This window comes from Taeniopygia guttata, chromosome 5, assembly GCF_048771995.1.
Source record: "Taeniopygia guttata chromosome 5, bTaeGut7.mat, whole genome shotgun sequence".
Taxonomy (NCBI): domain Eukaryota; kingdom Metazoa; phylum Chordata; class Aves; order Passeriformes; family Estrildidae; genus Taeniopygia; species Taeniopygia guttata.
This window is the reverse complement of record NC_133030.1, coordinates 15404911-15429794: the sequence shown is the minus strand read 5'-3', so window position 1 is coordinate 15429794 and position 24884 is coordinate 15404911. Positions and strand designations below refer to the sequence as shown.

General features: G+C 36.3%; 1 long non-coding RNA gene across 2 annotated transcripts in view; it reads right to left on the bottom strand.

Annotated features, from left to right (window-relative positions):
• Window positions 1-321: 321 nt before the first annotated feature.
• The window catches only part of LOC115495333 (uncharacterized), a 75874-nt gene continuing 51311 nt past the window's right edge, over window positions 322-24884 (bottom strand). Inside the window, exons 2-5 of one of the 2 annotated variants that reach the window (XR_012056617.1) lie at window positions 4535-4598; window positions 4123-4203; window positions 2562-2720; window positions 322-1736 (exon numbers count right to left, since the gene is read on the bottom strand). This is a non-coding gene — a long non-coding RNA (uncharacterized lncRNA). Of the gene's footprint in view, window positions 1737-2561; window positions 2721-4122; window positions 4204-4534; window positions 4809-24884 lie in introns of those variants that run through there. The other variant, XR_012056616.1, reaches the window with a different exon arrangement.

Here is a 24884-nt window from a genome sequence, read left to right as displayed (position 1 = left end):
TCTTTCCATCTGCCTCTTATCACTAAATACAAAAATTGTAATAAAAAATGTTACGTATCTTTCTAAATGGATTCGGATTGGAACATCTACGAGCAGAATAATAAAAAAATATATTAAGAGAAAGCTTTCTTATCATATGTACTCAAGGCACAGTGCCCAAAGACTTTAAAACACCTTTCATATTCTCCTATTCCTGTCAATAAAGTCCTGGGTGGCTTATGTGAGGACATTACAATAGTATATTGTAGCCACCAACCAATAGTAACATCACCAGGCAAGGCTGTACTACCAAAAAAAAAAAAAAATCACAGAAATGAACATTTGTCACTCCTGACCATTTCAGCATAAAATAATCAAAATTATTTTCAGGACTTCAGTTTTTCTTCCAAGGTACTATTTATTTATGATGACTGAGTCATACACAAACATTTCTAACATCTATTAAACATCTGACACCTGTTAAATACTTTCAAACAAATATTAGATTTTATAAAATTTTGGATAAGCAAAATTTTTTTTCAAAACATTAATGAGAATAGAGTACAATAATACCTTAATAATAATAATTGAAACCTCTGAACATTCAACTGTTTCTGGCTTTCTTTTATCTACTTTACAATCTGTCAAAACAGTCCCTTTTACTATTGTTTTCCATGTCTCTCCAGCTGTACCTAGCAAGGTTAGTGCTCCTTATGAGCTTCAACATTCATTGCAGCTGTCAGGTTATTTCTTCCTTATTCTTTCCATGTTTATATATTTTCTGGAAAGATACTACTTTCCAGAACATGAGTATTTGATATTATTTACTTTTTATAGCCTTCTACCTCACCCTTATTTTCGCTGTTTACTTAAAATCTCCCCACCTATTCTTTCATTAGTATCTATTCACATGTGAGAGAGAACATAAATTCCAGAGTTTTGTAAATATGTTTTTATTTACACCATAGGAATGCACAGGTCCTAGACACCTGTCATGTCAAAGGAGCAGCATTTGTCAGCAATAAAAGATAACACTCACATAATTCCACACTTTTCCTTGCAGAAGAAGACAAAGGCAATGAGGAAATTAGGTAAAAAACCCTACCCTAGACAAAACATAACTGTGACTGATATAGCTGACTTCAAAAGTGCAGTGAGGATATTTTAAGGCATTACAAATTATTCTGGAAGTGTATAGGTAGTTGAGAATGTTAGTGAGAACACTGTAATCTTGGAATAAAATTCTGTTCTCCCACATTCTGACTGGAGTAATTTTATCTCAGATGTGTTTTGCATAAGATGTGGAGTATGTTTTAATCAGCAAAGTATTTTTGTGGATTCTTTTTAACATCATAGAAAACAAAATTCAAAAATTAAACATTCACTACAGCGAAACAACTGGAAATATCTATGACTACTAGTATCAGTTCCCCTTCTCCTTAAATTCAGTTACCTTAACAACTTTATGCCATTTAATCAAGAACATCAGACGACTACTTAATTTTATTCTAGATCGCATTAATGCAGTTGATTTTGCCGTTGCCTTAATTTATGAGTCATTTTAACCACATCAGCAGACCCATGCTGTGAATCACAATTTGTAACCTTTATTCTGGTTCCAGTTACAAACAGCAGAAAAACAGCTAGTAGCTTTCATATGAGTTACTTACTAGTACAGTGGAACTTCCATTTTTGGAGAAAAAATGTCCAGTTAGGAAAACATTTCTTCCAAGGAGAAATATTTGCTATTAAAAGGCCTGGAATGGAGACAAAAATGTTTCGTCCTGCTTCCCATTATTATCTGGATACAAACTAAGTTCAGAGCCTAGATAACACTGCCTATGATTTAAGTTAGGGAAAATTAATGTTCTTCATCTTGTTTATGTCTCCTGCTACCACAACACTCCTCTGCTCTTGACAGTGTCATAAGAGGCAAATATGCAGGGCAAGATGTGTCCAAAATCCAGCTATTACTATGGGAAGAACAGGACACAGAGGGGAAGAAGGTTCAAAAATAAACAGAGAGAATACTGAATCAAAGCTAAAGAAAATTTTATGTAAGACGTGGTCAATAATTATCATTTGCAGCTGCATAAGGGGTCTGGTACTAGTAAACATTAATAAAATGACACATTATGATTTTATATTAAATTTTCCTTGTAAATGTCTGTTCTTTTTTCAAAACATGATTGCATTGTTATAGGTGGTTTTGATTAAACATTTTCTCTATATGTATAAAATAATTTTCCTATTTTATTTTTAATTTCAATATACAAGTGCAACATACATTTGCATGTGGTCAAATTTGGAAGATGTATAATATTTCAATAAAATCACAAGTTTGAATGCAACGATTAAATATGAATATTTACTAAAGATGAACTTTGAATAGAATGATTCAGCAAGGTAAAATTGAAAAGGCAAATCAATAACTTTTAAAAATATAAGAGACATTTTAAAATAAAAATACACCAAGTTTAGATATGCAAACATACCAGCATGAAAAATGTTTTATGCATTCAGTAGAACGAGATGAACACTTTGTTTGTGAGAAATTATATCTATAATTTAAAACCACTTGCCTGAAAACTTCAAGGAATACTGCCAGTTCAATAGAGTGGCCACCATTATAAATCTGTATCCACCAAATGCTGTTTTTTCTACTTTTTGTACAGAAGAAGAGCAATGAAGGTATACAAATATAATATTTTATCCATGTTTTATGATGGCTACAACAGATCCTTGAGGGAAACAGAAAAGGAGAGGGTAATATGTAAAATAAATATTGTAGTGAATGACAGAACTTTGCTAATTTACGTAACAAGAGAACCTCCATATGCTTCTGAGTATTTGGTAGGGGAAACCTACAGTATATCCTCCTGATAAAAACTCATTACTTCAGTAAGTTAAAAAGAAATTCTCAAATTCTTCTGGAAGTTTGCTCTGGTGGCCTCTAGGAGAAATGCTCTCCTCAAATTTCCTCACCTACAACACAGGACTTCACCAGCTCCTTAAAAAGAAAAGGCTATTTTCCTGAACATTTTGCTTATGATATTTCTTAAGAGAAAAGTAAAAATGTAAAATGAAAATACTGCATGAGATGAAACTAATTTTCTTTTCTTTAGCATAACCTGAAACCAAGTCTCCAGGGCTGAAAACTCACCTGCTATTTCCCTCCAATATTTCAAACTTACAAGCAACTCAGTTGAGAAATGCAGACAGGTAAAGGAAGACATAAAAATGTCGAAAGCAAAACCCACACTTTTACTTCTACTGCAAACTTTAACTCCTATAGATAGGATTCCCAAAGCCTGCTGGCCATGGAAGTTGACAAATGCTGTGTTCTGCAGATGTAGCTGCAGTAACACAGCTGGATATAATGCTCTGTGCATCTGGTGCACAGATGTTTGATTGTGTCCTTGGTAGTTAGCCAGATTTTGAAGGATCCATTTAGTTCTTGGAGTGAAATTGAAAGAACAAGAGAACAGTCCACTGGTAGTAATAATACTCCACATTTCTCTTAACTGCCTTAACCACTCTCACTTTCCCTATTAAGCTGAGTCATGGTAGTTTTCTATTACCTTTTCTGAATGCAGGATCTAGAAGAGAAAAACTAGTTGGAACAGAGCAAGCAAAAAAATCAAAACTCCACTTGAAGTTCTTTGCTATCCCAGAACTCTTATTTTCAGTCCCTTTTTGGGAATAACTCCATCCAAACCTCTTTGGAGACAATAGGGGGAAAAAAAATTAATGAGCTTTGGAATCAGCCTGAAAAAGTGGGAAATGACTGTTCAACCTGAGCAATTTCAGCACTGTTATCACTGCTCAGCTCTGTCAGAAGGAATTTATCCTTCTTTAAATTACATGCTTATTTTACCCTGCATAAATTACCTACATTTTACCAATGTTTTCTTCAAAATGTTTCAAACTTTGGTTTCATGTTGGTTTTGGCTGCAGATTATCCTTGAGTTTTGCAGCGAGCTGTATGCAGCATTCCAGAAATACGTGTAGCAACATTAGAATATAAGGTGCCTGTTTGCTCCTGCTAATAAAATCTCTGATTCTCTTCCCCTCACCAGAAGTGAGGAACATGTCAAAATGTAACAAATCAGCAATAAAACCACAGAATTTAAAAAGACACACCTGACTTTCTGGGAATACTTTTTGTGTTTTGGATCATCCATTTTTCAGCAAGACGCTTTTATCCATGTGATTATGTTGCCACTGCAATAGTAATTACAATTATTAAACAATGGCAATGGAAAGAATGTTATAATTGCGTGAATAAAGATTTTAAAAAATACATGAACAGTGATATGAAATGAGGTGTAAAATCATAACAATGTGTTTTCATCAGGAAAAAAAGAACCCAAAAATTACTTACTTGGACCTTTCATTATTGGCTGAACTGAGCTATTTCTTTTTTAGCAAATTTTGTTTCAATAAAAATATAATTCTGGATGAAAAATTATATGAGGAAACATTTGTAACTGGCTTTTATTAATATAACTGATCCCATAAGCCATACTAGGATCATTAAGAACGCAACAATTACCTTGCTGTTACCAAATTCCTTCTAGCTTCTGCCAGCTGCCTGTCTCACACTTCATGGTGTCGACCTAGAAAGACAGTAAAAAAAAATCCTATTGAATAAAGAGTGTCAGTGGGAATTCCATGCTTTCATTGCCCATCTTGGAAGCTCTTTCCACTGCTGGGTACTGAGCTGCATTAGCTAAAAAAAGGGAGAAAGTTTGTATTTGAAGCAGTCCAGCTCGTGTACCCGACCTGTCTTTTCCTACTTCCTGACCTGTCTGCTGAGACAGAAACCAGATAGCTGAGTGAGAAGAGCTTTTTAGAGAAATGAATCTCGAGTTAAAAATTGTGACTTGGCACACTCAGGCACGTGAGATGTATCATTTCTGAAATTCATTCAGCCCTCAGACTTTAAGAGCAGCTGAAGAACATTGCAGTGGTGGCTTTCATCCATAAATAAAGTTACACATTTAACAGTTGGGAAAGCATGCTAAGTGAATGCTAAACATTCAAGGGGAGAGGGAATTTTTACAGAGGGGACTCTTACCTTCCTGAGGACATAAGACTCTAGTCAGAAGCTTAGAATTTATTAGAGTATAATCTAAACCCTGAAGTTTTATATTCTGACAAGAACTCTTCTCCTTTCAAAATAAAATCAATAAAAAAAATTCAATTTTTCCTTCTCTGAAGTTCCATGCTTAGATTGCATCATTCAAACAAGTCCAAACCAAGAAATAAAACAGATAAATCTGAGTGATGACAAGAAAGCAGCAGCAGCACAACAGCAACTTAAACATTGCCCAAATTTTACTCAACCAATTTGCAATGCTGGAAACTGAAATGTTTTATATATTTCCCATTTGTTTATTTCTGAGAGTGAGATCTGATCCCATTGAAGCCAATTTGAAATACAGCATTATTTTAACTGGAAAAAACAATTCTCTGCATTAGCAATATAATTCAGTCTGCTCATGGTGTAAAACTCCAGAAAATTTGGATATATTTAGGTTAAGAAAATATATTACCTTCCAAAAATTAAAACAAAACAAAACAAAAAATGTTCCATGAGTGAGTGAAAAGTAGGAAAATGGAAGCTGGGAGAATCTTTCCTTTTTTGCTCCACTCATTTTATCACTTTTCTCCTGAATTCTTATTCAAAAGAACAAACTAAAAATAGACATAGATGCATAGAAAATTGAAGGTTCTGTAGAATCAGGGGGTCACTAAGGTTATCTACAGGACAGATTAAAGCAGTTTCCATGCTATATAAGAGTAAAAAAAAAAAAATCTCAGTTTGAAAAGGACATGAGAAAGGTTTATAGAAACAGGAATTAAGAGCAAAAAGTGAAGAAGAAACAGTTGACTTGTCTTTGAAAAAATACAGGAATAAGAGAACAGCCCAGAAAATAACCAAGTGGGAGATTTAAAATAAGTCAGGGTACATTTCCATGAAGCACATTACCATGCTGCAAACCTCATTGCCACGGTATGCTATGGAGGTCACAGAGATAAAAAAGATTGGACAAGTTCATGGAGGATAATTCCACTGATAAACCAGGCAGGAATTGTGGGGCAGGATATCTGCTTGATGCAGCTGGGGTGCTGTAGCAACAGAAGGATGACTCCACAGTGACCCTTTGCCTTAAATATTTTGTAGGTGTCTACTCTTGGTCATGTTTAAAGACTTAGGAATGGTTGCCCAGCCATGATCCTAATCTCTTAAACCCAAAGTATGGGCATATTTTTAATTATTGCTGTTTCCTCAAATAGATGAAAAAGACAACCTCCATTTTTAGCCATAGCAAATTAATACAAGGATGACAATCCAAAATGAAAGGAGATGCTACTTGGAGTATTTATTCCATTTATATGCATACATCTATAGAACACAACATATATAAAACTTTAAGTAAGTTTTTCTCTCTCCAAAATCTGTTCAATTACACTAAAATGAGAAACAGCACGCTCCTCTTTTGAGCCTTTGGAGTCTCCAAATCATTTGAGAGCTGTTCTTTTAAAGATATGGGAAACCTACCAAAATACCAGATGTTTAATCAATACTCTTAACATTTTGGAAGTCTAGAGTGTGGAAAGGAAATGTCAATTGAATCGCTCTGGAAAATCGGATCTTTTGATTTTCACAGTCTGCAATGCACAATATTGACAGTGAGAAAAAGTTGGCTTCTTTTTCAAAAATACAAATCTGTGAGCAAAACTTTCACCATCTCCATTCCATAAATATATTTGCTTAAAAAAACCCAACACCATAAACAAACAAGATCTTGTGGAGTTTCTTTGGAGATTTTGCCTGCATCTAATGAAATTTAAAATAATCTTTTATTTCTTAGGTGGACACTTGCTTAGAAAGGAATGTATATTCTGCTTCTGAAGGTTAACAATCTTAACTTTTCAGACTTATACATCCTTACAGAAATGAAATAATATCTGTGCAGAAATATACAAAACATAATTCATGGCAGCTAATTTTGTATGTGTATATATGTATATATACAAAAATATTTTTTAAATTAAGTGCAAGAAATCTCATTCTGAGTTAATGCATAAACCAGATATTTTAATACCTTTTTTGTTTAGTTAGTACTAAACAGCAGACTCATTTAATCATTATCATTTAAAATTTTTATGTTGAAGACAAGAAGATTCTATTATACAGATTTTAGTTTTAATTAAAAATGCTTTTTAAAAACATTTTTTTCTTTTTAAGAATGGACTTTAACACCAGGACATTTTCTTATGCTTACTGATAGATGCCAAATGGCAGTTTCTGATTTCAAATAGGTCAGAACATGTCTTTTGCTGCATGAAAATATCTCTTTCAGGGTATGCCTTTTCCAGAAACATCTCTATATCAAGAACTTAATTCAAATACTTCTCCGCTTTCTAAAAACAAGCCCCATCATGAGCATATGTATTCTTCCATCTAATACTGAAGCATCATTACTTCAGTCATTTGATATTTTCTTCTTCCATTGATAGCATGCCAAATGATATCATGCTAGATTTGCATTAAACACTAGAAATATCTTTGTTAAACCTACATTTCATCAGTATAGGAAGGAGAAAATATATTCTTATTCAACACATCAAACAAATGGCCAGAAACTGAGGTAGAAATTAAGAAAACAGGTTCAATGTGTGGCTTTGCTATGCCTTTTTAGCTTGTTTGCTAATTTGGTTGACTCATCTTTTCAATGCATAATCAGTTTGAAGACATCTCCATGATTACTTTAACAGGATAAAAGCAGGCAATGTTCATACTGGGGTTCTTTACTAGCATCCCCTAAATATCTTAACAGCTGCTTTTGTTATAAGCATTTTTGGTAGATTCACTGGAGGCTGAGAGAACTTTAACACAAAAAATAGTATGGCAACTCTTTTATGTTTGCTTAAGAAAAAACAAAACAAACCCACCAAAGAAACCTATTTTCCCCAGTAATTTTAAATTGTACTGTGGTTCTTACTAGTCATTTGACTTTATTTTATTTTTCTTTAAGAAACAAAGCTTGACACAGTTTGAAACATCAGCCTAATCTAGGACTAGTGGGATTTCATCCAGAGGGACCTGGATGACCTCCAGAAATGGGCCCAGAAATGGGGGTTCCAGCACAGGAAGGACAGGGACCTGCTGGGGTGAGTCCAGGGGAAGCCACCAAGATGATCAAAGGGATGGAGCACCTACAGGGAAAGGTTGAGAAATTTTTCTTTGTTCAGCCTGGAAGAGAGAAAGCTCTGAGATCACCTAATTGTGGCCAGGGAGTTACAAGAGAGATGGAGAGAGACTATTTAAAAGAGCAGGCAGTGTCAGGACAAGGGGGAATAGCTTCAAACTGAGAGAAAGATTCAATTATATATGAGGAAAAAAATTTCTTTACAGGGAGGATGGTGAGGCACTGGAATAGGTTGGCCAGAGAAGCTATGGATGCCCCATCCCTGGAAGCACTCAAGGACAGGTTAATTGGAGTTCTGAGCAACCTGATCGAGTGAAAGGTGTCTCTGCCAACAGCAGGGGTTTGGAACTAGATGGTCTTTAAATTCCCTTTCAAATCAAACCATTCCACAGTTCTATCAAATATAGTTAGGGCTGTGGTGATGTGCATGTGTCTTCAGAATTCTATGGTTCTATGACAATTACTGTTATAGAGAAGGGATAAGGAGTAGAGGAAGCTAGTTTTTTTACAAAATTCTATTTTATTTTAGAATAGGAAAAATTCTATTTTCTATTCTAGATTAAAAAAAAAATTAAAAATTCTATCTAGCTAGCTGCCACCTCAGTGCTCTAGAATCATAGATCCTTATAATTATGTAACTAAGGCTCTAAAAATAACCTTCTCCTGGGCATGCTAACACTACTTGTCTAACAAGTCTAACATGGATCATGAACTAGATATTCATCTAATTATTCTGTCTGTAGGCTCTCTTGTGGTGGACATTCTCCAAACCTACTTAAACTTTGCAAAACCCCACCATATCCAAATAACTGTTTGTGCCTGAACAAAACAGCATTGGCAATATGTCCTCAGGATGTAGGAGCCCTACAGTTTCTTAATCTGATAATTACACCTCTATCTCAGTAGATGTAATCTTAAAGTCCAAATCATGGGCTATATCTCAAGCTATAAAGATATAGATTGCATGACACGATTACCTCAATTTATTTCCCATTTCCATGAAATAATAGGCAAAAGAAAGTATATTCCATGGTCCTCTGGCTAGAAAGTTCATAGTGGAAGGCAGAGGAACAGCTACAGTTCCTGCTTCCCAAAATATCTGAGTATTTGATATTAACTATTCATGGAAGCAACAGGTAGAGCGTTCATCCACCTTACATTCCACACTATTATCCCAACCTATGGATCATGAATTCCACTCTTGTTTATTTTTTCACCTGAATGAATATTTAATTATGTCGTGGTAACAGAACATATTCCTTACAAAGTGCTTCTTAGAGCTCTCACATGTCAGACAAAGGTGAAGCAGCCAAACTCCATCAGGAAGTAGTACATGCACCACTGCATCACACACACCTTGTGTTGTTAGTGCTTGTACAACCAAATGCTTCAAAAATTAAAAATTAACTATTCACATATATTAATGATGGATTAAAGAAAAATAAGAAAAAATAAATAATGCCCTTACTATAGTATCTTCTCTCTAAAATCTTATACCATCTCTAAAATGAGAAACTTTAGAGAGGCACTTCTAGAAGAAACATCAAGAATAAGATAAGTCACAGCCATCTCAGGTAAAATCTGCAGATCTAGCAAAAATCAGGAGAAATCATGCACTGAAAGTTCAAATTTTCTATAACTACACTAGCAACCCCACTTGAAAACATATACTTCTTTATATATAATTATAATCAGAAATAGGAGATTTCAGATTCATGACAGATTGCTTAGTTTTTGTCTGTCAGTGTGATCAAAATAATAAATGGTAAAGTTTTCACAACCTTAGATTTTGCTCAGGCTGAGACCTGAAAATAACCTTTTATTGGAACATAAACATGGGAAATAATCTACCTGAACTATGACTTGATTCTCTGCAATAACAACAGTCCTCCCAGGCTTATTCAATGGTGAAGAATACACCCCTAATGTCCAATTAGAAGAAGAAAATAAAGAAGATAAAATACTCAAAAATACTGATACTTATCTCTGTTTAGGTTAGATATACTGATGGCAATCAACTAAAATCCATGAACATCAAGTATAAGCTTGTGACCCTTAAGCTTGATTTTAGAAGTGCAGGTCTACAAATCCTGGTACTATTTTTTAAATTCTTTGCTCTGATTTAACATTATTAGTTCTTAAAAAAATATACAAACCAAAACCGCACGAAAAAAAGAATGCAGTAATCATTCTAAACAATATCACTCTAATATTAGCTACTTCCAAAGAACAGGAAACCTCGTTGCTTTAGCAACAGTGAGGGGATATTTAGACCTACAGGAAACTACACAGGGTTTTGTTTGAAACAACCCTATTCCCAGATATCCTGTCCCCCAGCTGCAATACTAGACATGAGGGACACAAGACTAGAGTGAAATGCAAGAACAGAATCTTGAAGTTTACTATGGACATTAGCTTCAGTCTCCTTGCTTGCCTTAAAACAGGTTCCAATCCACATCTCCTCCTCTGTTTGCTGTAAGCTAAGGTATATTCTAAGCCTAAACTCAGTGGGGGAGAATCCACTACTTCTAGAAAAAGTACTTACTTCTCTTACAGGACCTTCTGAATTTTACTATGAATCTCAGTTTTGTACTCTCGCTCTCTTTGTCTAAGATCCTAACCCTTACTGAAAGTTGTTCCTTAAATATAAAATAGGCACCCACAAATGCCTGAAAAAGAAACACAACTACACTAGGTATCACTCACTTCACAGCCCATTCAAAAATTAATCTATAGTTTCAACTGGGAGACACTTGTGGTCCAGAAGGCCAAATCTCATAATTAATGTTAGTATTTCCCAAGACAATTAATTTGGTCCAAAATTCTTATTAGCCATTCCAAGCTCATGTGAGTGTTTTTTCCTGAAACCAGCAACAGACTGTGCTTTGTAGTTGAGTTTGCCCAGGCTGCAGCACAGCCCCAAGGGGGAAAAGGCACCTTTCACATCTATTGACAACTCTCAGTTCCCTTTAGCAGAGCTGCCAAACCACAAAAATTATTCTGGGTTCTACAGCCCTTCCTTCCTTAAACCCAGCCTTCCCTAAAGACTGTGAACACCATGATGCCTGCAACTTAAAAAATGGGTGTTCATATCAATTGATAACTTTTCACACTTTATGGTTCTGAATGTTGCTGAAGTCATCAGCAGTACATGCCCAGTGGACATGAACTTGCTGAGCTCCAGCACCATGCTTGACTAAGAAACCTACAGGTTCCAGCCTTGGAAAACAGAAGGAGAAAAGTTATATCAGTTGATGCAACTACCTCAGCTTGATTTTAAAAAATCAGAAATAACCCCCCCCCCATTGTTGACTCTCCCTCATCCTAATGCCCATCTCTTTGCCCCCAAAAATATAAAGCTAGGAATTCATTACTGCATAGTAATTAAAAAATCAGACATGCATATCTGTTAATATCAAGGCCTCAATTTAAATCACAGGACCCTTCAAATACGTAGTAATTCAGAGGTGTGATTATTCTGCATGGAATAGCAATCCAGGCTACCCAAAACATTAAAATAAGTTATCCCAGTCTTGATATCTGCACAGAGTTATCTCCAAGCACTGCTGAAGTGAGGAATAAACTCATGTTCTACACTTCCAAAACTGCCTAACAATAATCCTTACCCCCAGCTGGAGTACTCACATATTTAGTAGATGTATCCCTCTTCTTAATTAGACATTCAAACCCACTCCAATCACCTTCAGTGTAACTTGCCAGATTCTCTAGAATACATCCCTAAATCCCATACTCAACTACAAAGACATGATAGAGGGGTACCTTAAGCACTTATATTTGGGAGATGCAGAGTCCTAAAAGATCAGAAGCACCATTTGAAAAAAAGGCACTGAATTTTGCCAATATTTTTCAGGGCATGTTTACACTGACCTCTTTTTTTCTTGTGAAATGGCCTATTCTTTCCTGTTGCCAATTTTTTTCAAGGATGCTTGATACTTTATATTTGCATTAGAGAACTATATATGTACTTCACATTTATTAGAGAACCCAAGGTGTTTAGACCATTTTGCCAAAGGACTGTGAGTTTGTCCAGAAGAAAACTCATAAACACTTTACGATTGATTATAATGGCATTTCAGTTAATTGGCATATCTGACAAAATTATTGTGTCATGCAAATCCATTCAGCCCTTCCCAGTGTGCAGTTACTATAGCCAAGAGTAAGGAAGACCAAAGCAGTCTATCAGAGCGAGCTGTGTCTCCTGATACCAAAATTCAACATACTGTTATACTACTTAAGCAACCCTAAACAGACAATCTAATGAGTCAAGCCTGGCAGAAATACACAACAAAAACTACTCCACAGTGACACTGACATCCCTAATTTTAAACAAACCAGACCAAGGATGACGGAAGTGTTATGCAGGATTTACAGTCAGTAAACACAGAAATAAGTTTAGTCAGGTCCATATTCTAAATTAGTGGGCAAACCCAAAAGTAAATACATTTTTCTTCACTCTATGTTTGCAGCTAGTTTGACCTAAAAAAATCGAATGTTCTTTTGTTTTCAAAGTCAGACTTGAGTACCTGTAAGCTGAGTGAGGCAGTAGCTAATATGGGAGCTTGGAACGATTAGGGGAAAATCCTCCTTTTAGTTTCCTTTATTGGGAGTCAGATTCTGCTTGCATTGAGCAGACAGAGTTAAGGAACCCCTCCTCAGCTCCTACTGGACTTTGCCTCACCATCCACAGAATTCACAGAATTCACAGAATCACTGGGCTGGAAGAGACCTTAAAGATCATCGTGTCCAACTCATGCCCTAATACCTCAACTAAACCATGGCACCAAGTGCCACATCCAGTCTTTTTTTAAGCACATCCAGGCATAGTGACTCCACCACATCCCTGGACAGACCATTTCAGAACTTTATCAACCTTTCTGTAAAACACTTTTTCCTAATATCCAACCTGTATTTCCCTTGACGCAGCTTGAGACCATAATGGAGGGGAGGAGGCAAACCACAGTCCCATTCTCTGAGGGGACATTGTAGCTGTCAGCTGGAACTTCATAACCAAAGCTGAGCGTGGCCACAGGACTGCATTCCTGCCCTAATGCCTCGGGGAGGCCAGGGCTGACAGCATCCCTTTCCCAGAGGGGGTGGGAATTTGCCACTCCGGCGATGAAGGAATGGAGATATGTGAGCTTGGCTCCGATTCCATCTGAGAAGTGGCACCTGATGGCTCAGAGGCAATTAAGGGCCTCTCTCAAACGTGACTCTTGGCTGCAACTCAGCAGCTGTTCAAAGAGTAGAACAGAGCTGAATGAAGTGGACAAACTTACCCCTCACCTTGGGACCCATGCAGGTAAAAGCTGTAATGAGAGCTTAAGTAATCTGAATACTTGATAAGTTAGAGTACAAACTCTGGTTTTCTGCTGGGTTTAGCAGAGGACATTTAAATCTCAAATCAGTACCCTTACCAAAACACCTGTTTCCTGTGGCAGCAATACTTTGTTTTATAGTACCCTGACAACCAAACCTCAGGAGAACTCAACATGCCAACTTCATTATAAAATTGATGAATCGAAGGCATTTAGCACCTTACAGGACCTATGATTGGTAAGAAAGATTTAGCAAGACATTATCACGACAGACAAGAAACTACAAAAATCACAAGGAGAAAACAGACCATCAGTCATCCAGTAATTATATAGCAACTGCAAGGCCATTTAGTTACTGTGGGATAAGCAATAGAATGCTTAATAATTTAACCAATTACCATTCATTATAATAGCCAGGTTGGCATTTGATGATTCACAGGGGTCTTACCTGCCTCCTCACATACCCAGCACTCAGTGTTGCTATAGAAACACTGGTCACACCTCTCCAGTTCAACTTCTGTCATTCTTCAGTATAAATTCCTGCTTCTAGAACTATCAAGAATAGATTTACAAAAGAAGTAAAAATTATATAAGGCACTGCTGACGGCCATTTTTATGGCACCTTTGGATTCTGACAGGTGTGCTAGTGCCTCATCCACGGGTCCAAAATTTGTTTTCAATGTGCTATACTTATTTGACTCATATATTTAGGACATAAATGGGAAGGTACATTTCTGCTGGCCACAAGACTAAAATCTACAGCACCTTAACAGTGGTGCATTAAAATGACTGAACAAAGCCTTTATCGTATTTTTTATTGGCTAACCTGTGCATAATGACAGTTTGCCTTTTTTTTATTTAATGGTTGTAGTGATTGCAGTCACATCTGAGGGATAAATATCCTACTGCTCTTCTCCTATAGAAAACAGCAGCTAAATAACATTCAGAAATCTTTGAGTGTATCTATTAAACCTAACACAACATGGCAGTGTCTTGCTTTGTATTTGTGGGTTTCAGTTTTTTTCTCTTTTTTTTAAATTTGTGTTGGGGTTTTTTGTTATTTGTTTGTTGATTTGGTTTTGCTAATTATTTTTAGGTACGTAGGCACAAAATAAAGCACACATGAAGTATTTATACCCTGATTCGCTGAGTCTTTTCATTGTCTTTGATAGACTTAGTGTAGTATTTTCATTCAAGAAGAGACTGACAAGAGATAAAAATTATTTCACTGCTCTAACTTATTCAAAAAGGGAAAGGCTGCCTGTCATTCTTTATAAGCATATTTACATTTTCAAATAAGTTTTCAGTCTCATCCCTTCTGTTGAACTCATTTGGGCTTAAAAGACTGAAATTCTGAACATTACTTTGGGACAATTTGTGTCTGGCCACTGACTTAGATATACTGGCTCAGTTGTAGCTCAAGATCTGTTACAAACCCGAAACCCCGGGCAAATGTGTGAAAAAAGTGTACAGAGGTTGAGTTAACCTGGTCCTAACTTAATCAAAGAAGTTGATGCAAGGCTTTGATCACGGTGTGTGAAAGGTGTGAAAATAAAGGAACTCATTCTTTCATTTCACTTTAATATTTTAGGTAAAGTTTAAAGAAAATGGGAGTCTGAACCTACAGAGAATGAAACTAAAATAACCAACCAGAAAATAAAATCACTAACATGACACGCTAAAGAGTATATTTTACTCTCACTTTTAGTTATTCTACAGAATAGCTTTTAAGGTTATTCCCCAGACTATGGAGTTGCAGGAGTCAGAAGGGACAAAAATATTCTGTTAACACGTCAAGGTGAAACAAGGCACCTGCTAAATTCAGTTCATGCAATCCCTCTGGTTTACATGTGTTGCACAGTATCCTACCTACAAAATTTAGAGCAGCAACTAGTGTGGAAACTCAGGGCTGATACTGCATAAAGAGCTAAAGCTGGGGAAAAGGCAGGTTCAAATGGCATTAGAGAATGTGCAAGGAGAGATGCAAAATAAAATCTTTAAAATACAGACAAGTGCAGGATGTCTCTCCCACAAACTTATTTTGGCTTGAGAGATGCTAGCAGGTGGCAGATCTGTGACTGTGTGCTTGTCAGTCAGAGCAGAACTTTACCTAGAGTTCCTTAAATGAAGCATCTCTCGGAGGAACCATACAAAGTAATTATGGTAGGTACTTAAGCAAATGGACTGTTAATAACTAGATAGAGGTGATAAGCCTCCCAGGCCAGCTGGAGACCTGTTAGTGAAAAAGAGAAAGGAAATGAAGAGTAGAATCTGTTTTATTAGAGAAAAGCATTCTGTAAAATATTTTCTGATCTAATTTGTACAAAAATAAAATTTAAAAAGAAACAACAAAAAGTCCCAACAACTTATCATGAGCAAATGATATCTTTGATGCTAAAATCTGCAGCCTATCTTCAGTCTACTGCTTCTTAATTGCTGGCTGAAATAGCTTAGGACTGATTTGTTTTGTTGTCCTAGAAGAATTGATTTTTTTTTTAAGTTGATGAATGACATGACTTTCAAAATTTCTTCTGTTCTCCATAGTATGTCCCTTGTTTCTGAGGAACTATAATTGCTATGGAAGGATATTTACTCAATATACTTTGTGATGATCTCTCTAATGATCCAGAAGTTTTCAGAAGAGGGTTTGAAATGCTAAACGTGGAAATACTGGGAATCTTTTCCAATGTCATCCTTAACAGCAGTGGAGAGAAGAAATGGAAAGTTCAATGAGCTCCAGGTTCCCATGTAGAAGCGGCTCATAATAGAAATATATTACTGCACTGACTGGACAAATCTAATGAAGGGACACAAGAAACTCCAGGACTGGAGTAGTGGATAGGAATCAAATTAATTAGATCAATATAATTTCCTACTAGCATATGTTACTCTAGAAAATCTGAATAAGGTTTTTGTGTCTTAGTTTCTCCTAAGTCAAACTGAGTGGATCTGGTGACCAAAAAGTAACCTCCTGAGCTTTAAACTACTTCAAAGTTACAACAGCCAAGTCTTCTTGAGAGGTCGATGAGTGGTAAGTTCTGTTCTCATCCTTTCTTCCCTTCTCTTTTTTTCCCTTATACATTTCCTTAAGTGCAACTGAAGTTATATTACTATAGCTAATAACAACCAAAATAGCTACACACCTGCTTTCCATTGCAACCAAATTTTTTCTGAAATAAACCTTACACATATATATATATTTGCAAACACCATCATTCAATGTCTTTTCCCTCCAATCTGCCCCAAGGGTCCACAAGAAGAACCTGGGTCACTGTGACCTTTGTAGGTGGTAACAGACTGAAATTTCAACTAACCCTTTATTCATGGGTATGAGATCCAGCAGAGCAACTTACCTAGCCAGCCTTCCCAGGTATTAAAAAACACCAGCAAACTTGTACATTACTCAGTAATTTTTTTTTACTTTCTGCCTTCCTTTGAAAAGCATTAAGCGAAAAAGCAACTCATTTTTAAAGAAGTGATTTTGTCAAAACCAGACTGATTGTCTCATGTATCATACTTTTTTTTTTTTTTAATACTTTCAACAGCATAAACCTCTGGGTTTCCATGGAAATATTTCACTTTAGAAATTTTATTCTTTGTTATTATTTACATGTTGAATTGTGAGTGCATTATTTTACTTTTCCCTCTGAGTTTAGTACAAAATCAGCATCTTCAGTAGGGCTGACAAGCAGCACAATACATATTTTTTTCTCTCCTTCCCTCAGAATCTTGATCTAAATGAAATTGCAGATAGAAAATACTTGAGACTAGAAGGATATTAGTTGTGCAATAAACTCTCATTGTTTTTACACATCCCAAAGTAGAAATGAGTAAACAGTGATATATAAATACATATACAGAGTGGTCATTGAGGCTTAATGAATTTGCTTGAACCAAATCTGACTTGTTATATGTTATTCATTCTGTAATGACCATTAAGAAGACTCAGGCATAAGGAAGCATCTAAATAACAATATTCCAATTCCAAAGATGTTCATTCACATGAAATTCTCATTTAAGCACCAATCCTCAAAGAAATGCACCTCAGTTTAGATTATACAAGCTTTGTCAGATGATATGAAGTGCTTAAAATATATGTCCACTACTTTTCTAGGTAAGCATCATTACCAACACCTTTTTAATTAAAGACTTTTAGTCAGATTTTTGAGTCAGACTTATGACAAAAGGAATTTAAAGTTTTGAACTTTGGCTCTAACAACACCTATGCTTCTTATTACTTTTTTTTGCTTTTTCTAGTATGTCCTGTTTTCTAACACTTACATACATGGAGAAAATTTTCATGAAATTCAAGTTATCTATGTGATTTTAAATCTCCAAACAATAGCCTATAGGAGAAAAAAAAAAAAAAACAAAAACAAAAACAAAAAAAACCTGGAAAAAAATTCCAGTAAATCCTTTTGACACTCAAAAACTTTGTGACCTTTCTGTCCTCCTCATACCCTAGGGACAGACACAACCCTGAAAGAAGAAGAAGAAAACAAACAGACAGTTTGTTCCCAAGAAATCAACATTTTTTACAAGCTATTTATTCAGCTTTTGCAGTATGTTGAAACATAGACTTTGCACTGCATTAATATTTCTGGAGATCAGTGCTTCTGACACTGCTTTGGCAAATTTTCTCTACCCAGTCTGTGTTTTCTGAAGTAAAACCAAGTAGATGCATGTGGGAAAACTCACTGTCAGATGTTCTAGAATTGTTCTTCCAGAGTATTGTGGATCACTTTGTAAAGTAAAAGCCTGAAAATGCTGGATAATTTCAGAGGCTCAGCACTGGTCTGCTAATATGCCAGGAAGAATAAGCAATTATGATTTTCATCTAAGCAACATATGCTGTTTGCTGTCCTGTTCTGAACAGCTGTAGGTTAGATGCTGTTAAGATTAGGCCCCTTCTCTCCTCCATATTTCAAAATTCAAATTAAACTAAAATAACAGCACCTGCTGAACAAAAACACTATTTCAAAATGTGTACTTTCACACAATTACTATGAAGAGGCTGGCCACCATTGTTACCAGTCTATTCTTTCTGAATGGAAATGGCAGAGAAGTTTTCGATGCAGCTGCAGCTCTTCAATTGTATAACTAGTGCTGGCCCCAAGCCAACCCTCAAGAACTCAAGTGGCACCAAAAGATACTATATTGATTTGCAATCGAACATAATAGGCCATCAGCTTAATTATTACTGAAGTGACAAGGTTCTGGATATTTCATATTTATATTTCTGAGGCCTGTGAAAGATGAATGTAAATCTTTTAAATGCCTACATTTGCATATCTTCAGAAGGGTTGAGTGCTCTTACTGTATTCATAGCCTGTGAAAGACCTAAAGGACTGGCTATTCAACTCAGGTTGCTAGATCACACAGTCACTTACTTGCATAAGGAAACAGGCCTATAAAACTAAACACATTCCTGCAGAAAAATATCCCCAGATCTCTTGTGGACACCAAAAAAAAAAATGTATGCTGATCACTAATCTTATCCCCATGGACATTTTCCTGCCCCTGCTACCTTTGGAAAAAGACTGCTTGGATGAAAGAGAGTGAACTGGCATCATCTTCCACTGGGAGCATCTCCCAAAATACCTATTGACTGACTCTCACCTTAGCTTTATGGCAGAAGGTCTGCAAGTAGTACTCGACATTTGGAAGAGCTGTGTGCTAGGGGAATACAGGAAGAGCAAGAGGGTAGACAGTGAGACCAAGACCCAGGATTTCAATGCTGTCACTAATCAGCTCTGTCTCTGTCTCACTAGGTCATCAGCTAGCCAACTCCTGTTTATATGCTGCTGTTTGTTAGGTGAACACATTTTTTTGCTCTCAGATCCTACAACTCTACTCACTTAGAATCATTTAGAGAAATTGTTTTAATTATATAAATAATCACTTCTATTTTAATGACCCTAAAGACATTTCTTCACATGCCCCACACCTCTCATCTTCCATGCAGGTTGCTCCATTGCTAGGTCACAATTTTTTACTGAGCACATGCAAACACACCAAGCAGTGTTTTTTCTTTTACTCCTAGTCTCTGAAGTGCAGTTGTCCTCAAAAGTGTCCTCTTGTGCTTACCATTGGCACTCGCTGTAAATTCCTTATTGTATAAGGATTCCTTATATTGTATGTGGATAGCTGAAAAAGAAAACAATTGTTTCTCCTGTTCTCAGGGAGATAAACAAGATTGAGTAAAAACATGGTTACAAATACAACAACAATAATTTCTGGATTTGTACAGTGGGGGGAAAGATCTGTTGCCATGATTATCTCCTGCTAGCGACAGTATTCCCAAAGAAGTCAGGCTTATATGCCCAAGTATCAATGCCCTCTACTGGAGGGAGTATGCCTGAACTCCTTATGTTGAAACTATTTTCTAGTGCTGGCCATTTGGTGACCTTTAATCACTAGTGAAAGAGAAAGCCAACAGATGACTGGCAACAGGTTGTCACTGTAGACCTACTAGGTCCTATAAGACAATAACTTCATTAAACTTTTCATATGAAAGAAGTCCAGCACTTAATGTTTAAAAAACTCAAACAAACAAAAACAACCAAACAAAAACAAACATACAAACAAAAAGCCAAACCAAAAAAAAAAAAAAAAAAGGAAAGAGAAAGCTGTTCGCCAAACAGAAATGAAACAATTTGGCAGGAAATTTTCTTTCTTCATCATCTGCTTGTGCCCAAACACAACACCCAGCCTCCTCCCCACCAAAAAACTCCCTCTGACAACACTCTTCTCCCCTTGCCAAACCCCCAAGCTCTAATCTGCAAACTCAAGGTTTTCCAAAACATGACTGTGCTCTTTAGGAGCTCAGTTATGACACTTTGATACTATACTGAAAAGCAAAGTAGTTAGCACATTTCCACTTGGCTGTTAATGTAGACACAAACAATTTCATAACTGAAATCCCATTAAAAAAAAAAAAAAAAAAAGGAAGACCTAAAAAGTCAGACAAGAATTCAGCTTTGCCATGAGCAGGTATTAACTTGTGTAAAATTCTTGGTGGAATGTCTAGGATGGATTTGGGAAAACAGAATGCATTTTGGTCACATTCCTGTAGTGCAGAGTTGTTTTCCCTTTATTTTTTCCTCTCCTTTCTAGTGTACATGGATGCTGTCTGATTGCTCCATCTTTATAGTACTACAGGAAATGCAGCTCACACCACATCTGCAATCACCATTCATTATAAAAAGGATTTAAAACAAAAAGGAAGATGAATTCTCGAGCGCAAGGCAAGCAACCATTATATGAACCACTTGGTCTTCACACAAAATGCCCAAATAAAACCAAAACTTTCCTGTGAATGAGTGCTGAGAAAGAGTGACACAGATACAGGATTTGTTTGAAAATTTCAATAGTTTTCCCTTGTCTAGACCACACAGCTATAACTTAGTAAAGTACTGCATGAAGAGAGTGGTTTTTCTCCATCTCCTGGAAACAATACTGTGTATCTAGCTCAGAAAGAGCACAGATATGTTGTGTGTTCACAAGATAATTCAGTGAGATCAGAACCCACCAATTTTGGTCAGGATTGGGATGTATTGCTAAAAAAATCTGGTGGGCTTTGTGTTTCATTGCTAATAGATGTAATGACTTAGTTAGAAATGTACTTGTCAATAAATTATTAGGGGGAACCAAAATAATTTTTTTCTCACATATCTTGAAAGTAGAATATGATTTCCCAACCAGAAACATTCCAATTTTTCCTGTAATTTTTTTCTGTCAAAAACAGGACAGTAATGAAAAAAAAAAAATCCAGTCAGATATACTGCTTTGGAATGTGAGATCTTTTGATGATCAATTTTTTAGCCATATACATGAAAGACACTAGAAAGGAGGGAAGAATATAGAGAGGTCAGGAGAAAGGTAACACACAAGAGACAGAACTAGTGAAGAAAAAAAGGGCTTTTCCAGTTTGGAGGCAATTTCCTGCGGTTTCATTGGGACAGCTACTTGCTACAGAGCTAAAAAAGTAAAGTATTTGAACACTGACACCAAGAAAGCTGCAAAGAACAGACTTCAAGTGATTCAAAGGGGCAGTGAGACCACCCAGGCACTGAGAACGCTCCTGAGGGATGGTAGAAGTGGTCAGCAAAGAATCAATCATTTCTGGCTTCTGCCAGTGCAATCCCTGCAAAGTGTCCCAGGCTAAAACCAGACTGATAACAAACCACAGGGTTTGTATCCATATAAAGGAAAAAGAGCTGCACAGCAACCACCTGCACAGGCAATTTTGAAATGAAAGGATGTGAAGATGAAAATTGGGCCATTGTTATCAAGTAGCTGAGAATACAGCTGAGGTTTTTGTTGCTGTTGTTCAAAGGAACAACAAAAGATCACTTCAAATACAGATAGGAAGTATCCAGAAACCAATAAAAAATTATCAATGTGCTTTCTACACATAGGGCCAAAAGGTATCTGAATAATACGACATATGGCTGCTTTCTAATTACAGAAAAATTTCCTGGAGTAGCACAGAATAATTGATCTCTCTCTTTAAAACAAAGAAAAAAATAATGCTCCTTTAGTGGACTTGTAAGTAAATAAGAGAGTGCTCTTCTAAATAATTAGTCCATTCATACCTACACTGTGTGATCACTAAGGGATTTAAATTTTCTCCATTTCTATTCAGAGTGATAGATAACAGCGGATAAATTTGTACAGCTCAGTACAGAGATGCAAAAGTAATGTAATCTCTAATGGAGTTAAACACTATTAGGACATCAAAATATCCCAATCAATTTTGAGAACTTGGAATAAAATCTTCAGATTTCAATAGAACTTAAAGGTAGAATTTTAAAAAAAATTGAAAGCAAATATTGAAAACAGGAAAATTATTAATGGATTATTTAAATATTTTGTTATAAAATCAAAAACTGAATGGACCATGTCAAAGTGCTGGAGCCATCCCCTGTCTCCTCAATATATAGGCTGGGTTCTGAAACAACCTCTTCATGTTGCTGAGCAGTTTCTCCCAGGAGTAATTTCCCTAACTCTGTGACATTTACTTGGGTCAGGGGCTCTACAGTGAACAAAAAAGCTTCTGACTGACTTTAAAACATCCCAGTAGAATATCTAAATTACTTTAAAACAAAATCTAGATCATTCTAAGCTGTACCATGAAATCCAGGACAACAAGTTTCTTCCTGGACCTCTAGATTTTATATTACAGAAGGTTTTATTCTAAGGCTTCTTTCTCATTGTGTAAAACAAAGATATGGGGTAGGAGGAGAAAACATTTTAAATTCATAAATAAAAATAAAAATATTATTCATTTTCATTACATACACTGTAGAAGTATTTATGGAATTAGTTGATTCCTCTTTAAAATAAAATTATATAGTTAATACTAACCTCACTATATTTCTTCTGTGGGATTTTTCTGAAGGTTTACAGAATAATCATGTGAAATCTTTTCTTTTGCATGAGCACATACTACAGGCAGGTAACAAAATTTGAATCAGAATCCTATTCATTCTAGTGGAGGACTCCACAGTCTTCCTTCCTGGATTCTCCAGGATTTATTTTCCTGAGAGGTCTCCACAAAACATGGTATGTGGCTTCCTATGGCTGCTCCTCTAAAGTTACTTCAAGAAGCACAGATAATGTAAATCCTGGCAGCATTGCTCTTCCTGGATTTTTGAAAGGATAACATGAATAAATTTTTGCTGTGTTTTTTTTTTCCTGTTGTACAGAGTTGGACCAGATTGCCTGAGCCTATGGGAGGTGGTGGGATGTGAAGATGGACGCAGCATGACACATACACCCAGTGCTAGTCCAAAATATAGGCCTGGACTCCACTTCCATCCCCACCACTGACTTCCTGAACCACTGTTTCTTGTCCTCATTTTCTAAGTTGTTTGAGGCATATGTCCACAAAGCACTTAGCACAGCAGAAACCCAACCACCACTGAGATTTAAGTGCAGCTGGAAAATGTTAATGCTGAAAAGAGCAACAGACCACAGAGGCAAAATGATTGGGCAGCAAAACCAGCCAGGCCTTGTATTCACCAGTAAAGGAAGGATCTCCTCTGATTTTGGAGGCAGCAAGGCTAAGAGACTGTATATTTCTCAGAATCAAATAGCAAAGTGCTTTGAAGTTTTTCTTTCCCATGAGTACAAGAAATAAAGGAGTGGTAGATTTACAAAGTGAGTAAATCTTAAAAGAGAAACTTCCGTTATTCCTTCATTATTAGAATTAATGTCTTCTGTTTAAATGTATTAATGAAGTATATAAAATTGATGGTCATGAATTTTCTTTCCTTCAGCACCCCAGACTTATTGATCTTAGATTCATTTCAAAATACTGCTGACCAAAATAGGAGCTCAAACTAAATCATTGATTAAGAAATATGTACTTAGAAGAATAGTAAATATTGCATATAGTGGAGTCTCTGAAATCAGAATAGCTATAGCCCTATTTTCCTCTGAGAAAGGGCAAAAATAGTTTTTTCCCTTGAAGTTGCACTGTTCCTTCTGTCTTTACAGACTCACACAATGGCTGAGGTTGGAAGGGACCTTTGGAGGTCATTTTGTCCAGCTGCCTTGCCCAGACAGGCCCACCTAGAATGGGTTGTTCAGGACAATATCCAGACTTTTTTTTAATATCTGCAAGGATGAAGGAGACTCCTTAAACTTTCTGGGAAACCTAGATCAGTGTTCAGTGAGCCTCACAGTACAAAAAACAGTTTCCTGATGTTCAGATGAAATCTCCTGTTTTAGTTTATGCCCATTACCTCTTGGCCTGTCACTGTGCACCACTGGAAAGAGTCTGCCTATGCCTTTTTTATACATTCAGGTATTTATATGCAGCAATAAGTATATGAAACTTCTCTCTCTCCCTCTCCATACAAATATATATAAGTACAAAAGCCTTCCCTTCCCCGGGCTGCATCATCCTAGCTCTCTCAGCTTTTCCTTGCATGAGAGATTTTCCAGTCCATTATTTGATTTGGCTTTGGCCATTGGGAAGCAGCTCCAGCCCTCTTTTGTACTGGGAACCCAGAAATGGGCATTATTCCAGGTGCAGCCTCACCTGTATGAGGAGAGAGGAGGAATCACCTCTGTTGATCTGCTGCCAAGATTCCTCCTATGCAGCCCAGGACAGCATTGCCACAAGATCACACTGCTGACTCCAGATGGGACCAGTGTAGATTAGTTTGCTCATTTCTGAGCTTATGCGCCATTCATGGTCATTTGTCCTACCTCATTTCCCTTATTGAGTGTAAAACCCACCATAGGCTTGATTTACCTACACACCCTCTCCCATTTATAACTTAAACTTTTGTTTACACAGAAGTTTTTTCTATGTATCAAATGCAACCACATTCTT